Source organism: Ranitomeya variabilis, chromosome 7 (assembly GCF_051348905.1).
Source record: "Ranitomeya variabilis isolate aRanVar5 chromosome 7, aRanVar5.hap1, whole genome shotgun sequence".
In the NCBI taxonomy this organism is placed as follows: domain Eukaryota; kingdom Metazoa; phylum Chordata; class Amphibia; order Anura; family Dendrobatidae; genus Ranitomeya; species Ranitomeya variabilis.
In genome coordinates, this window is record NC_135238.1 from 54,080,418 (window position 1) to 54,098,799 (window position 18,382).

Consider the following 18,382-nt stretch of genomic DNA (forward strand, 5'->3'; position numbering starts at 1 on the left):
CAGAATAGGACATGTTGTGAGTTTCACGGATCCCCTCAGATCTGTCATTTTCACCGATATGTGAATGGATCTGTGATACTCTAGGGGTCCAAGTGCTGGCCGATAAAATATCTGATAGCACTTGGATGCGTGAAAGCGCTCTTACCTTCTGAGTGAAATGGACCAATTTTTTCACAAGTGTCATCCTAGGTTTTTTCTTATACCTTTTTATTTTCATTGGAGCAGGCAGACAGTTTGACCTTTTTTTATCCGTTGACTCTTAACAATGTAAAGCCATGTTCACACAATCAGTATTTGATCAGTAATTTACCTCAGTATTTGTAAGCCAAAACCAGGAGTGGGTGATAAATATAGAAGCGAGAAGCGGTGACCTGTTTCTATTAGGCCATGTTCACTCCTTCAGTATTTGGTCAGTAATTTACCTCAGTATTTGTAAGCCAAAACCAGGAGTGGGTGAAAAATACAGAAGTGGTGACGTGTTTCTATTATACTTTTCCTCTGATTGTTCCACTCCTGATTTTGGCTTACAAATACTGAAGTAAAATACTGACCAAATACTGAAAATGTGAACGTGGCCTAAGTTAAAAACGGATGAAACTAGGATGAAACACTGAAGTATGAAGTCTGTCTTCCTAGTTTCATTTGTATTATGGATCCCCATAGACTTTAATCACTGAGTCTGACCCCCAATAGCTGATCAACATAGGACACGCTCTAGGTCTCACAGACAGGAGACACGGACCGGTTTTTAAAACTGATGTGTACATGGCTTAATGAAACTCTATAGCTCAGTGCACTGTCTGAAAAATACACAGACAGCACTAGAAAATGTTGCATGGATGTGTGAATGTAGCCTAACCCTTAATATACACAGATTCGGACCATAATTGTCGTTCTCATTAGAAATACTGTCCGAGAAAAAACAGACAGCACTAGGAATTGTCGGACGAACGTGTGAATGTAGCCTAAGGCCTCTTTCACATTTCCGTTTTTTTACAATCAGTCACAATCCATCAAAATGTTGAAAAGACGGATCCTGTGCAGATTGTAAAAAACTGATGCACTGGATCCGTTTTTTGACGGATTCGTCGAGGCAGTTGTTGCCAGAATTTAAGGCTATGTGCACACGTTGTGTATGCGTCTTCGCCGCGTTTTTTTCACTGCGAAAACACATACACAACACAACCCATGTTAAAAATAATAAAAAAAAATAAAAAATCATGATATTCTTACCTTCCGGCGTCCCCCGCAGCCTTCCCAATGCTCGCGATGCTACCGTTCCCAGTGATGCCTTGCGAGACAATGACCTGTGATGATGTAGCGGTCTAGCGAGATTGCTGCGTCATCGAGTTATTGTCGCAAAGCATCACTGGGAACGAGAGTTGCCAGGAGCATCGCGAGCATCAGGAAGGCTGTGGGGGCCGTGGGAAGGCTGCGGAGGACGCCGGAAGGTAAGAATATCACGATTTTTTTTTTATTATTATTATTTTTAACATATCTTTTTTACTGTTGATGCTGCATAGGCAGCATCAATAGAAAAAAAGAGAGAGAGAGAATCTTCCTGACTGGAAATTCTACCGCGCATGATCAGTTTCAAAAGACGGCATCCATCTCTGGAGTCCTGCTTTTGACGGTCAGCGACAGATCCTGCATCCATAGGCCAATGACGGACAGCGCAGGATCTGTCGCTGGGCGATTTTCCGACGTACACAAAAAACATTTCTATGTGCGTTGTCTCCACCCAACGGACAGCAATTTTAAGATGTATCCAGCGCACGACGAATAAAATGGAAGGCCATCCGTCACCATCCATCGCTAATACAAGTCTATGAGAAAAAAAACGGATCCAGCAGAAACATTTGCTGGAACCGTTTTTTTTCACAAAACAACGGAAACAAAAAGACGGAAGTGTGAAAGAGGCCTAACCCTGAATGTATACAGATTGGGCATATCATTGTGGTTTTCATTAGAAATACTGTTCGAGAAAAAACAGACAGCACTAGGAAATGTCGCACGGATGTGTGAATGTAGCCTAACCCTGAATATACACAGATTGGGCACATCATTGGGGCTCTCATTAGAAACATTAACGGATTCCTCTTCCTTCTGAAGAGGCTATTTGCAAATGTAAGATTGTGAACCTGGTGAAATATCCTCATCAGCACTTCTCGAAAACATTCTGCTGAATGCTAATGTTCCTTGTTAGAAAATGAACATTTGTATTAATATTTAGAATTCTGTAATTGTTAGAATAAAACCCCCAAATATTCTCATGAGACGCTGAACAAGAGTAGCCAAATCCATGAATATAATTAGTGCCGGTCCAGATTTAACTTGTTTATTGCAAAACTTCCAAAGCGTTGCTTAGAGCCATCAGAAATAAAAGTGAATTATTTAAAAGTCGAGTGTGAAAAACACCTATATTTATCAAGTCATCCTAACCAGACATGACAAGTGCTTGAAAACATTTTTAATTAGTTCTTAAATTAAACAAGCATTCACATTCTGCTGCTGATAAAACCGACAAATTCTTATTTTTGGGGGGATTTTTTAATGCTTTTTTATGAACAAAATGAATCACACCAATTATTTTCTATCTATGAACCTGCAGTGAAGGCCTTTTATAGCACAGGGGTTATGTGAAATTCTAAATCAATAACTTTTTTTTGTTGCATTCTAAAAATGGAACAGTTCTCAGATAAATATGGCTCCGAGAGAACGAAAATAGGTCTGTCACCATTTTCCATCCACGACAAGGTAAGTAATGATTATATATACAGTATATCCTCCTATAAAATAGTAACATGGTAAAAATGATAGAAGCTGAGCAGTGAAAAGGCAATTAAGAGAGTTTTTCTGGGAAAATCAGTGATCCTTTTTACTAGAAATAACGCCATAACTGACCACAGGTTGTGTTTGGTATTGCAGCACAGCTTCTTTAAATACATAGTAATATCACTAACAACTGACAAGTAGCGGAATGAAAGGAATGATGGCTCCTTTGGTATTTACATGTGTTGCTGTGCATAGTTCTGCAGTTCCGTTGCAGTATGTATGGTGCAGTGCGGGAAGACTTGCCCAAGGATGGTCCCCGGAGATTTATGGTATCTTCTTACCTGGACTGATAGATCTCGCCCTATGCACACACAAAGGGAAAACCCCGTCAGTCTAAGAGGCAGGGGTGAGGAAAAGCTGTACAGAACAAGCCTCGAACTAGACATCATACTTTTCAGAGTACGTTTTGTCTGAAACAACACAACGTTTCAGAGTAAAACATACATGACTGCAATTGTGCAACCAGTGTATGACTCATGCTGATCATGGTTCGGGCAGCATGGTTCTAATGTCAGGTTAACTTTAAAGAATTAGTTGGCTTTTTACCTGTTAGGCCTCATAAATATAGTAGAGATTGTGCTGCTATATATATGGTGGCCCTGAGGAAGCGTATGTTCACGCGAAACGTCGTTGGCCATTGGGATCGCTGTCTATCTGGTGCAGTTTACACGTAAATTGGAACAAAGCATAAGTTATTTAGGATGAGTGCCACAAGCCTTTGCATTGATATTTGTATACTTGATTGCTATTGTGCTGAGCATTTTTACCTGTACGCAGAATACCCGCTGAGTGAGCATGGTTGCTGTGTTTAAACTGAGGAGATGCTTTTCACATGGAATCAGAAGTGTCGATGAGGAATTCCTGCTTTTCTCATTGTGCTGCCATATGGTACTTTCCATAACGCCGTTTCACAGAATTATTCTCCTCTAGAAGCAATTATCTCATGAAGAATATGCCTCTATAAGAACTCAGGGGCAGAGGTACAGTACCATTATGTCCATGATTACTTAGATTATTTGACCCTCCTGTAGATTAGAAGCACCAGAGGTATCCTGAAGCTGTCTATTGTCATCTTATACTTGAAGAACATAGATGTTTGAGCCAAATGTGCTTATGTCTCGATTCTAAAGCCTGCCACATATTCATTAGACCAATATAGGTGAAACCCACTGATAACAATGGGTTTGGCAGACGGACTAATGTGTATGGGAGCCATGGACACTTGATTGTTGGGGGAGTTAAGGATCCAACATCTCTGATTTCGGGCAGCCAATCCTTTTGTTCTCCCTGAAATAAGCCATTAGACATTCCTGGCAGCAGCTCTCTCATACAGAACACAAGAGCTTGGCCAAGTGAGCGCTTCTGTGTATGAGAGAGACAGTCAAGATGTCTGAAATCTAATGTGTATAGTTGGCTTGACTAAAAGACCACAGTAAGAAGAGCATATTAGATGGGAACATATATGTAATGAAGAGAACCTCAGATACGTGTGAGCCTAAATTTCCGTTGTATCCCTTGAAGGTAAATAGGAAAGAGCGTAAAAAAACCTTCTTGGTCTCATTATTATTAATCATTAAGAACTAAGGGATCTACAATGTAGCTGCCCATGCAAATGCAATAAAAGCCTGTGATAGAAAAATTAAGGTCAAGTAGGTCTATCAAGTTTAGCCTAATGTTAAAAGATCATACAATGATGATGCAGAAGAAAACAATGCAGATCCTCATTGAGTCTCAGACATTTTAAAAAAAGCACTCTTCACAAAACATTTCTAAATGTGTTTGTAATGTAGTGTAAGTACATTAAAACACTTACTAAGCACCAATTTCTGGTGACACTTCGGGTGGTCTTCTTCTGGATCATGGAATCTCAAATCAGACAAGTACACACATGATGCAATTCACAAAATAAGTATATGGAGACTTATTATGGGTCTCATAGGCCTGGTGGAAGTATCACCACCAAACACAATGGTCCTTGTATGAACCGGCAAAGGAAAGGAATGGTCACGTGATCCAGAAGAGGATCTGAGTGCCACTGGAAAGTCAGTGAAGGCCACGATTGGTCAGTATGTTAATGATTGGCTACAGCGGTCACATGCTCTTCTACTTTGCTTGTATGATATATGTATGATATATTTTTCATCTGAAATATGCGAGTAAATCTAGTCTGTATAGAACGGTGGTCTTCTCATTGAAGTGGTCTTTTGGAAAAATGGAGCGCTATATTTATTGTCTAAAAGAGTAGAAGATCTGTAAAAGCTTTAAAGTTGCAAAACGCCAAATTGGAAAGAGTCAACATCTTCATAAAGACATATTACAGATGAGGACCATGTGTTGTTGAGAAAGAACAAAGAAGCTGAAAGCTGTAAGTCATGAACAAGATGGTGTCCTACAGGCACATACTTTTAATGACTTGCATTTCTTTTCACTTTTAAACCTGTAGACAAATTACATAGAACTTATCCTTTAGGTTTGTTTGTGTCTTTTTTGTTTAATTTGACCAATTACCGAGGTTGTCAACAAAATTGGTGGGGTACTGACTATTCATTTCAATAGCTAGAGCTGTTCTTTTCTCGGAAAATGCATAGGTTGTGATAGGGAAGGGGCTGCTTTACTTCTCAAATTGAGCGGTCAGCCACGTCACATACAGAATTGATGGCGTGCCCCATACAAGAAATTATCATAGAAGGTGGAGCCGCTGGCACTGAGAGTGAAATAATAAAGCCTTGGTAATAGTAGTTCGTGAGTACCATAATTTATACAGAATTTTATCAAGCACACTATTACAGTCCCCATACAAATTAAAGTTGTCCGATACATTTGATATTGGTGGGATCGTCCGACTCTTCCCCAATGCCACTGAGAATACATGAGTGCTTGATTGCCTTTGGAACTGGACACCTCTGATAAACTGCAGCAGTAGCTGGTAACCTAAGCAACAAGCAATAACCTATTAAATTCTTGAGAACAGAGATGAATTTTAATGAGAATTTCATATCAAAGTTGATTCTTTTTACCTCGAAAATAAAATGAGACAGGTCAGGTCTCCTGATGAGAACTGTAAGGGGGGCACAATTATTTAATTTGTCCCAAGACCCTAAGATATTTTCCGGCTGGTATTATTATGATACAAAAATCACTTCATAGACATTTAGGCACAATTGCCGATGATTAAGGAATGTGATTAATTAGAAGGTAATTTATCCAAGTGGAATCACACAGAAGAATCTCAATGCCCTTTCAATTTGCAAACATATTGATGCCTCATCCTCACTACTTGACGAATCTTCTTCCGATGAAATTGAATCTCCAACCAGAGCTTAGAGACAGTAAATGTCAATGACTGCATAATGCATCAACTCGTAACTATGAAACCTACAAGCTAGTATCGTTAAGTTGCTTATTTTTACCTTGAGTGTTTAGTTCTATTTATATATATATATATATATATATATATATATATATATATATATATATATATATATACACCGTATATACAGTATATTGGAATTTGTAGATAATAACTTGATTTTATATGTTTTATTCATTTTTTTACATTTTAAGGTGTTGTTATGCTGTTTTATAGTAAAGTTAGGAGAAAAAAGGCCTCAAACTGCCGAGTATCAAAAGGTCAATCTGTAAAAGTGACCATAAACTTTGAGTAAGAGTCAGTAGAAGGCTCCTGGTTTGGTCGAGGGTGTGTGTGCTTTTAATAGGGGCAGTGGGGTAGACCGCTGCCAGTACCACTTTGGCCAAAGCTCTGTGATTTCCTAATATACCACCTTTTAAGCCACAGCAGATTTACTGGCTTATTTTGCACAATGTGTGCCAAAATTACCATATCTTGTCCAATGTGCCAAATCACGAAACTTCCGAGCTTATCTTCTGGGTTATTTCTGAACATATTGATTACTACCATATATAATATTAATGGCTGATTTCATCTTTCCTTCTCAAGTTTTTTGGGTGACATATAAAGAATAATAATAAGTATTTTATATATACGGAATAGATTTGAAGAGGTGATAAGAACATATGACATTGCAGTGACTGCTAAAGAAAAGTTCCGCTCTCTGCCTACACACATGTATATGCAAGCAGATCTTTAAATGTTCATGCTCAGCTTGTTTATCTGCCAAGAATGATTGAAAATCCATGAATTTCATGCAGACTTCACATTTCTATAAATTTTCAGAGCTGATGTGCTCTTCTATTTTAATGAAATTCTTAAACTATATTGAAGGCATTCGACCCAATAGGAAAAATAAATGGGAGTCTGTAGGTTTCCACCTCAGAGGTAAGACATATGACAACCACTGTTGACCATATACTTTTAACACATGCAATCACTGCTCAGTCATGCAAGGTAATCTCTGGAAGTTATGTAGGGCTCGTTTTCACTGCGAAAACAGCTTTGGAAATCTTAGAATTTTTATTAAAAAAATATCAGAACTGGAAACTGACAGCAATCTACATAGACATTCACCTACAAGAAGTTTCGGGAGCCCCGTTGTACAATTATAAAAATGTCAGAAGTTAAGTTAGGGTTCCTCTGACCTACCAATACATTTCCTAATACCATACTTGTCAACTCTTCCAGATTATGTAGGAAGTTCCTAAAAAGGTTCTTTTGACCTACTAACAAATTTCCTAATACTATACTTGCCAACTCTTCCAAATTATCCAAGAACTTCCTAAAAAGGTGAAGACCTCCTAGGCTACTGGAAAGGTTGAAAAATGTTCTGAGCACTGTAAAGGCCTTCCAAAACCGCAAGGAAAGCAGAGCTCACCAGCCTTTTTCATTCCCGTGACACAAAGTCCTGGCATTCAAAGGCACATTCTGGGGGCAGGAACAGAGAATGGATGGGGAATGGTTGGTGGAAATAGGTCATGGTGGTGCAAATAAAAAATTGGTTGGGATCACTGAAAACCTCTATCTCCAGCAAAGCAATTTTTACATTTGGCAAGCATGAAATAAATGTTAGGGAAAAGTGACCGGCTCGAAAATAATCTCAAAAAGGAATTAACTTATGCTGGACTTTTGAAGCCCAAAATTGAGTCAGACCTTGGGTCCATTAGGAGATCTTCAGGTTTATTTCATCTAATGCCATTTGTTTAAAATAAACTCTTAAATTACTTTCCACAATACCAAAATGCAGTGATTTTTTATAAAGAAAGCAAGCAGTAATTTAATTTGTTAAAATTTCCGCCCCTCCTTTACAGGTTTTTGTTTTCTAAGCCTTTTCTTTTCCTAAGCTCTGGATTCTCAAGTAAAACATCCCTGCATGACTGTAATCATGCAGCTAAACTACAAATGGCTGAGAAGAAGAGACTGAGAAAAAAAATAATACATCAGGTGAATGGAGACTGACGTGAGAACCAAAACATCTTCCAAATCACAATTGGTGCAGGATGCCCAGAGATTTCTAAAAACAAGAAGATGAAAAGGGGTAAAGCAACTATTCTGCTCATAGACAGCATATTAAAAATATCTACGGCTCAGCATTTCTATGGAAGGTAACTAAATATTAAATCCTTATCTGTAAGCGAGATTGGTGGTCTGAATCAGATTCTGCAAGCTGAAGTGCATCCGTGGCTATCACTACACAAAGTCGTGTTCTATTTGGCAGCCACTTCCAGTCACCTTGTCACGGCCAATGGGTTCGGGGGATCCCCATTCTTTGATCAATTGGAGTTAAAGAGATGATGTAATGCTGAGTCACTATTCACGGGCAAGCTGTGAAACAGGGTAGTCAGGAGGTTCGAGGTCAGATACCAGGATGACTCGTAGTACAAACGAGTAAGAAAAGGGCATGGTTAGAAAATAGTCAGGGGTCAAATGCCAGCAGGGTACATCAAGAAATGGGATTACAACAAATGGATAGTCAGGGATTGAGTCCGAGGTCAGATACTTGAAGTCAGAGAGAGTCAAAAGCACAAGGGATGATCCACACGAATAGTCACAACAAATGCGAGGCAACAAGATCAAAAAGGTATGAAACAGAGCAAGCAAACACACCGAACTAAGCTAAGCTACAACTGACAAAGTGCTGCTCACAGCAAGCCAGCTAAAAAGCTTGTAAATCATTGAGGATGGGAGGCACCTGGGGAAATGCCAGCATGCTATACCAAATTGAGCAGCAAGGCTGTCAATTAAAATACTGACAGCCCAGCACACCTGAGGATCAGATTGGATTACTGGACTGTCATTCACAAAACCAACAGTCCAATACACTTCAGATCCCATAGGGTGGCTGACCTGTCACTCACAGAGTCCCTTAGCCACAGTCAGTGAGGAAAGCGTGACAGATGATTTCTGAAGTTAGAATATTCATTTAAAGGAAATGTCCAGGCTTGGGAATCAAGTCTGCAGTCACTCTATGGGACTTAAGACTTGTGAATCCTCACAGCATGCAGCGGGAGCGTGTGGGCAGGTGCCTGACCAGAAGTATGTGATTTGCATACATGCAGTCACGTGCCGACTACAGTAGATGTGCACAGCCTCGCTCAATACAAGTAAATATAGCATACTGAGTGAAGCCGGACAAGTCTAGTTGGAATGTGGCAAGAAGTATGCAAATCCCACCGGAGAATCCTAACAGCGCACACAGTGCGTGCAGTGAGGATTCACAAGTCTGCAGTCACACAGAGAACTCCTTTGCAGACAACCCCTTTAAGGTGAGTTAATTCAACAAGACATTTGGCAATTCTCATAGAGCTCATATAAGAGTAGGAAATCTGCCATTGTCACCCTGTAAAGGCTTTAAATGAAACTCTATTGAGATAAAAGCAATGCTTAGCTTTAATGAGTTGGCATTGAGTAGGATAATCAGTAGAATGGATGCATGACTTTCAGATCCAAGGCGGTGTTTAAGGTCACCATCTAACTACATAGGAAAGTTTTAATGGAACCTGCTACCTTAAAAGTCACATCTCATCTGAACTGGCCATATAAAATATCACCAATTTAGAGATGCCTTAAAGGGAAGCTTTTATTAGAATATGATCTCATGTTTAAATCAAGATATAATAATAATAATTTTATTTATAAAGCGCCAACATATTCCGCAGCGCTTTACATGATAGAGGGGATTTGTACAGACAATAGACATTACAGCATAACAATAATCACAGTTCAAAACAGTTATCAAGAGGAATGAATGCCCTGCTCGCAATCTATCATTTTAAATGTATTTTTTACACTTTACAAATGTTTTGTTTTCTTTTTCCATATCACAATCTGTACTAAAAGTAAAAAAAATAGAAATATTGCAATTTTCACACTGAGCACTGAGGATTTATTAGACCCTAACTTCCTACTGTTTCAGGAAATAACACATGTACATAGCCACAATGGTTTCTAATCAGCATGTGCAAAAGTCATTGTGAAAGAAGGGGAAGCAGGGGGATCAGTCACATCGCCTTTTGTGATGGATCCTCTGTTACCAGCTATGTATAGAGGTATAACCTAATCCTGCCTCTGATGATACAGAGACTGCTGAAAACTTTTCATGAAATGACAGGAAATATGAATCTAAAAAAGCCACAGTGAAACTTGCATGATTTTGTTTTTTGAATAAATATCATAATATGAAATAATAAATGATGGAGTCTTGACAAGGATGGATTGGGCAGGTTTAATCTCAGTGTCCAATTCTAATGGCCTCAATTGAGCTAAAGCTGCAGCCAAAAGTTGTCTGGCACTGTTTTTTTTCCAATAATTAAAGGTGTATGGGCATCTTAATTAGTACATGATAACCATAAAAGCTAAAATAAGGTGCTTATAATGCATGTCCCATAAATTTGTGGAGCCTCACATTACTGCAGCTGCTTTTGGACAGCTCAGTTCATAGGACAAGTCAATGCTTAACTTGGTTAAGGAGTGCGTAAATAGGATAATTGGCCAATTTGGCCACTTATGATAGTGGCTGCCAAATTAAATAACAACCAGACACTTAGCAAATTAGGCTGAATGATTGCATCATGTCCCACTGCAGAGCGATAAATGACAACGACCTGATTAATTACTTTGTGTAGTCCCATCCCCCGGCAAAAATAGTACATTTCAAATGAACAGGAGAGGAAGTATTAACAGAAAACGTTGTCCCTAACCAAATGTTAAAATAATATATATATATATATATATATATATATATATATATATATATATATATATATATATATATATATATATATATATACGGTATACACTGTATATATGAACATACCAGATGGAAGCAACAATTAGAAGTTCTCATGTTTTCCTGCAAATGTCAAGTGGTGGTCTTGGATCATGTATTTTGTTCACATATATCTCATCCATAGATAAAGAATACATCCATGAATTTATATGGAGATGTTTCACATCCATGGAGGTGACTTGCAAGAAAAACATTTTGAGACTTTCTAATATTCTACCATCCATCTTTATCTAGATTGTTCTAAACCTCCTTAATAATAGAAACCATTTCGAGCCTGTTTAATATTCTACTATTTCATCTTTATCTAGATTGTCCTAACTGCCTCCCTAATAATGGAGAGTCATAAACGTTCACTATTTTCTTAAATTAGTTTTCTAAGATTTTCCATTAAATGAAATCTTCCCACTAAATGCATTTAGAGGCTATCCTTAGCATTATCGCAGACGGTCCAAACACATGACCCCCCCACCATTTCCAAGAATAGGGATCTTAAAAGTCTCGTTTGAAAAAAGCAATGGTGCGCATGCGCCACCAACACTAAATTCACACATGGGACTTTTGAACATCCATTCGTGGAACAGCGAGTGACCAAGTATTTTTTGAAAGGATACATTTATCACCCATCCTGGGTATAGGTTATACATGGGTTTAGTGGGACCTCTTTAGTGGCTACTCTTATATGCTATCAATTCAGAACTGGTAGGGAGAGACCCCCAAACATCAGCAGAACCAGGGGACCATGGTGTTTACCGGAGCCTCTTGTTCCTTCTATGGCTTATTCAGACACACAATGTCCATATAAGTGTTGCTGAACTTGGTCCTACAACTCAGCCATGTTTAGTGAGCCAGGTCCCTTTGTTCTGCCGATTGGTGAAGTTCCAAGTGGTCCGACCCCCACCGATCATACATAGAAACCCCTACAACTGAGAAAGAAGCATATAAAGGTATATTCCATTAGTACGCATGGCCTCAGTGTCGGTGAAGAGCACATCACATAGCTTAGGTAGTCTGCTAACCACATGTACGGCCTCATTACATAATATACATATGTCTGGCCCCGAGGAATTTGGCAAACGTAAGTAGATAATAAAGAGATTACATTTTACGATTAATGTGCATGGTTTAGCTTGACAGATAAGACATCTAAAAAAAAGAGTAAAAAATTAAGTATTAGTATAACTGATTAATATGCCGCAAGACCCTCTGAGAACAAATAGCGTTGGCAGGTCTGGACACGAAAAGCGCCAAAGGGAGCAGATGGTGAGAATCCAGCAGATGTTAATGTCATTTGCTTTTTCCATATGCTGCATTGTTCGATAGTAATAAATAAGTTCCACTTTCATGTATTATCAACGTTCAATATTTTAGTGTGGGAGAAAGGCAAATAAAAGCAAATGAATTGCCACTTTATGTTTTTTTCTCTGCACAACTGAAGTTGTTAAGAAGACATTTGAGGAGACTTCGTAGAAGGGAAAAAAGTCATGAGATAGTAAATGACTTCATTACTACTACTCCTTTTATTGTGCAGTCCATCTATATAGATGAACCCCTTCCTCTTTATATGAGCACTTAAGAAAATCCAGGTGTCCATGTATCACAGTCCAAGTATCATCTACTGTGTAAGGACTCCTGTGAGTCTCCTGTCCTAAACTTGACAATCTCATACATGTCTATGCAGCTGTCAAGAGGAGGTCAGGAGACCCACAGTCGGTCAATGCATCGCAACTGGTACTCCGAATGTGATACATGGACACCTGAATTTGGCCTTAGGCTGCTCACATGTTACAAGCTGCCATCGATTGTTGGACTGACAGCCATCTCTATCCACTCTCCATTTCTAGGAGTCCTCCTGGATTTTTTATGCTCACTTATATCGCCTCCGAATAAAAGCATCGGACACTGAAATTCAACAGGATGGATCCTTTTCTCCCACATCGTCACCTATCGATTGAGAATTGGAAGGCTTCATACACACTAGATGGTCGGCTGATGATAGAAAGATTCGGACGACTTTTATCTAATGTGTATGAATATAGAAGATTGTCGGCAGAATTAAACAACCTATCCATCTAGTATATTTCCTTATTTTAAAGGGGATTTGCCAGTGGAATCAACCCTCTTACGCCATCTGTATGGTCATGCATGTCATAGGAAACTGAATAAAATGATACCTTGATATCTGCGATCCGATGTCTTATTCCAGAGAAATCCACGTTTTTCTTAGTATGTAAATCAATTGTTAAGATCTATGTGCCGGACACTGATCTCCATGAGAATCTGTCTCCAGAGATTATTTTAAATGAAAGGGTGATTTTCCAGTGTGAGACATGTAATGACCGACAGTCTGCTCTCCTAATATATATGTACCCGGTACACTTATTTGTCTTAAAGAAGGAGTTTGTTGACTTTATAATGCGTGGACATTAAACCACTTTTAACAATTCTTTGTCTCGGTATCCTTGACTGAAAATTCAGCAGCGCAGAATAAATCCACTTTCCTGGTGTCTTGGCATGTTGATTCACCGAGGATGTTGCAGCAGCTGATATCAGAAGCCGTATAGTGATCAAGTCACACACAACCACACGAGGAGAGGATATCTTATATGTTTACCAATTCTGCCTACTTGGAGAAGACCCTATTTGTGCTTTAAATTCCCTTCCCATCTCTCCTGATCTACATGTCTCATATTGATAACACCAACTTTCACTTATAATAAGCACGGGAGAAAGTCTCCCTGGGAGATCTTTGCCCGGCCCATAGATCTTAACAGCTCACTTACATAAAAAAGAACATGGATTTCTCTGGAATAAGACATCTGATTGCAGATATGAAGGAATCATTTCATTCAGTTTCCTATAACCTACATGCTCATATAGATGGCTTAGGAGGGTTGATCCTACTGACAGAGTCCCTTTAATTTTAGGACAGATACATGTTTATTCCAGGCATATTTAACTGCATTTAATGGTGACTTTCCAACCACATCTGCTGGAATTTTGTCCACTACACTTTCAATAAGGACTCATTCAGACGTCAGCATTTTTCACGTACACACAAAATGGTACCAGTGTAATCAGCGTTATGGATCCGTGTGTTCAGTGTGTAATCAGTGTTTTTCACAGATGGATAAATTCATGAATGACCTATCCATTGGAATGTTAAATACAGACAGCACACAGGTCCCATATATACGAAGGATATGTGATTTTCTAATCTTGACCCATGTGGTAGATGACAAATTTGGTTGGGTGTGGACATAGTCACGTTGCTGGTTAGCCTGAATGGCATGACATGACACATGTGATAGATGGGAATAAGTTTTTAAGAATCTTTGATCCTTAGCTATTCTCAGATTTGGCACCAAAAATTCAAGGGCCAAATAAAAGATACATACAAGACTTTGTAGGCCACAAGCTTGTATAGCTCTGTCATAAAACCTATAGTATCACTAGCAAATATCCTTTTATTTGTTATGCAGGTATCATACTTTCATTCATCAACATGTCAAAAACCCATTGAGGCTTTTTAATAAGAAAATGTTTAGCATTTTCCCCTCCAGGCATGCTTATAATGGAATTCCTAAAACGGCTTTATGTCATTTTTTCATTTTCGTTTTTTTTTATTAGGGATTGCTGATATTCCATTATCTATTGGAATATAAAAGCTTGAAATTGAGGGTTACCTTTCGTTTACAGTCTACGAATCAATAAATATGAGAACATTTGCCAGGCAATTAATTTTGAAGTGTCCTATTGGTTTCAAAGAATACACTTAACTACTTTGGAAAAAGACGAGTTCAAGAACCAATGTTCTGGAGAACTTGGCCATAAAAAACAAGCAAAATACATGCAAAAAATCAGACTTTCTAAGAATATTGTGAAGGATTTTTGTGATTTCATCCACGATCTAAACACAGCAAGGTATAATGAAATATATGAAGCTATCACGCTCGAGTGGAGAGGGCTGTCGGCCAGTCCGTGCACTCTGTTTCGTTCTCGCTCTGATTTATACTGTCGCCTGACTGCGCCCTTAGACTCAGCGATGGACAATAGTGCTTGCCGACTTAAAGTAAGACATGTCATAAAGGTAGATTATGTATGTCATGATGTCACTATAAAGTAAAAATAAGGGAATAAGGTAACAGCCCTGTTTATGATCAACAACTTTGGAACACATAATGAAAAATATAAAAAGGATGAGAAAAAATATTCTCTTACAGTATTGATCAAGAAGAAGACATATTAACTCCTATAACTAAATTGCCAAAAAGTATTCAGAAAAATCCCTCTAATCTCCAATAGAAAAAATTAGAATCAATTTTTCAATCAATGGTCCATCTCAAACAATATTGTACACATAGTCATTTTGATATATACTAGATCAGGTGCTGGATTTATTAAATGTTTTAGCAGAAAAAAACTGCAGAGAGAAATTACTGTGATGCTAGTCACTACTCACTGATAGACCGCGAGGCTTAGAAGTCAGACATTCCAGGGTCAGTACCAAGAGAGCACATACATAACCAAGGGAAAAGACAAAGGTGTAAGTCAGGTCACGGTCCAAGGGTCAAAATACTAGGAGCTAGCGGATCAAACCAAAAGGGATAGTCAGAACATGGTCCAAAGGATCAGGCAGCAAAAGAGCAGAACTCAGAACTACAGAATCAGGCAAACACTCACCAGGAAGCACAAACTACGTCTGACAGGGATCAGGTGCAGACAGCTCAGTTAAATAGCTTGGGCAGTCTCCAGAACACAAAACACCTGGAGAAAGTCCTGCACCTCCCAGTCACAGATTGGACAACCGAGCTGTCAATCAAAACACTGACAACTCAGCATGACCCAATTTCCATAGGACAGCATAACAATCACTCAATGAGAGGAGGAATTATGACATGACTATGTTTGTAAAGTGTATTGCTGAGTTTAGCAAAAGCAGATTTTCTTAATTAAATCACGGATGATAAAAGACACTTTTAAGCACTCAGAAACACTCATCGTTCGTTTACCTTAAAAATTGAATTGATTGTTATTTACGTTTTGCTGAGCACATCTCTGGTATTACTACTGAGTGTATAACTTCTACTTGTCTTTTATGATCAGCATATTTTACAGCGTTTCAGCTCCTTACGAGCTTATGCACTCAACCAAGTTTGGTCAGACCAGTGGTTTTCATGGCTAACACTCGTATGATATTCTAAGGGACTATACATGTCTCATTTTTTCCTTGGACAAAGTGGTCTATGAAAAAAATCAGGAGACATATCTGATTTTGATCCAAGTGTCGGATCAAAATTGGCAATGCAAGTGTATGGGTTTGTGAAAAAAAATCGGATCGCACTTGGAAGACATCTGAGTGTGGTCCAATTTCCACATATTGATAGAATGGAAAAAGTGGAAAAAACATTTTTAATCTCCACGTTTGAGAAAAACTGATGCCACCCTGATCAAACTCTTATCAGACTCTGATCAGAATATTGGGACTGTTTTTCTCGAGTGTGAAGAAAATGTTCATGTTACCATAGCCTAACGGTGTCATTTAAAAGGAACCTGTCACCTGAATTACTCCACCCAAACCACGGACAGCAAGAATCAAAAGTCTAACAGCATAACTGCAGCCAGTTATATTCTTCTCTGAAACACTCCAGCGTTTTGGAGAAAATAAACTTTAAAGATTCAGCCAGTTCTTCCCAGACCTGTGGGTGATTGACCGGTTAAAAAGGACGCTAACTAACTATTCATTTTAATGTCTAAGCCCTTCTCTTCATGCACATCGGCTGTGACCCTCTTCAAGCATTGTGCCGACACAGGAGACACTATCCTGTTTGGGGCACAAGACTGGAAGAGAAATGGCCAGGACTTTGGACAGAGTATTGAGGCTAAAGACCTAATTGATCCATATTAGTAAATTCCATAACTTCTGTTGTGAAATTGGATTCTGGGCTCCCCCGGTGGCCACTGGTGGAATTGAACTGGTGTGCATCATCCTCTCTGTTCACCTGTTTCCATCAGGATGTGGGAGTCGCTATTTAGCCTTGCTCCTCTGTCACTTCCATGCCGGTCAACATTGTAATCAGAAGCCTTTCTGTGCATGTTCCTGCTGCTAGACAACTCCCAGCTAAGTTGGACTTTAGTCCTTGTTTGTTTTTGTATTTTGTTCCAGTTCACAGCTGTAGTTTCGTTTCTGTGTCTGGAAAGCTCTTGTGATCTGAAATTGCCACTCTGATGTTATGAGTTAATACTAGAGTCTTAAAGTAATTTCAGGATGGTGTTTTGATAGGGTTTTCAGCTGACCATGAAAGTGCCCTTTCTGTCTTTCTGCTATCTAGTAAGCGGACCTCAATTTTGCTAAACCTATTTTCATACTACGTTTGTCATTTCATCTAAAATCACCGCCAATATTTGTGGGGGCCTCTGTCTGCCTTTCGGGGAAATTTCTCTAGAGGTGAGCCAGGACTATATTTTCCTCTGCCAGGATTAGTTAGTCCTCCGGCCGGCGCTGGGCGTCTAGGGATAAAACGCAGGCTACGCTACCCGGCTACTGTTAGTTGTGGCGGCAGGTTTAGTTCATGGTCAGTTTAGTTTCCATCCTTCCAAGAGCTAGTTCTTATGTTTGCTGGGCTATGTTCTCTTGCCATTGAGAACCATAACAGTTTGACCGGCCAAAAAGGGTTAAATTAATTGACAGAGAAAGGAGAGAAAAGAGAAGTCTGCTGAAGATTATTTTTTTTTCCTTCAGTTCTGAGTGTGCTTGTAATTGAATCTCTTGCAAGTCTGCCTATATTGCAGCCTTTCTCTCTCTCTCTCCTTCTAATCCTGGAATGGCTCTGTGTTCACCTGTTTAAAATGGATATTCAGAGTTTAGCTGCAGGTTTGAATAATCTCACCACGAAAGTTCAAAATTTACAAGATTTTGTTGTTCATGTTCCTATATCTGAACCTAGAATTCCTTTGCCTGAATTTTTCTCGGGGAATAGATCTTGCTTTCAAAATTTCAAAAATAATTGTAAGTTGTTTTTGTCCCTGAAATCTCGCTCTGCTGGAGATCCTGCTCAGCAGGTCAGGATTGTGATCTCCTTGCTCCGGGGCGACCCTCAGGATTGGGCTTTTGCATTGGCTCCAGGGGATCCTGCGTTGCTCAATGTGGATGCGTTTTTTCTGGCCTTGGGGTTGCTTTATGAGGAACCTCAGTTAGAACTTCAGGCGGAAAAGGCCTTGATGTCCCTATCTCAGGGGCAAGACAAAGCTGAAATATACTGCCAGAAATTCCGTAAATGGGCTGTGCTTACTCAGTGGAATGAGTGCGCCCTGGCGGCGAATTTCAGAGAGGGTCTCTCTGATGCCAT

The 18,382-nt window shown here is 39.1% G+C and overlaps 1 protein-coding gene across 1 annotated transcript in view; it reads right to left on the reverse strand.

Moving 5' to 3' along the window:
• The window catches only part of XYLT1 (xylosyltransferase 1), a 309,757-nt gene that overhangs the window by 144,975 nt on the left and 146,400 nt on the right, over positions 1–18,382 (reverse strand). The window lies entirely within an intron of this gene.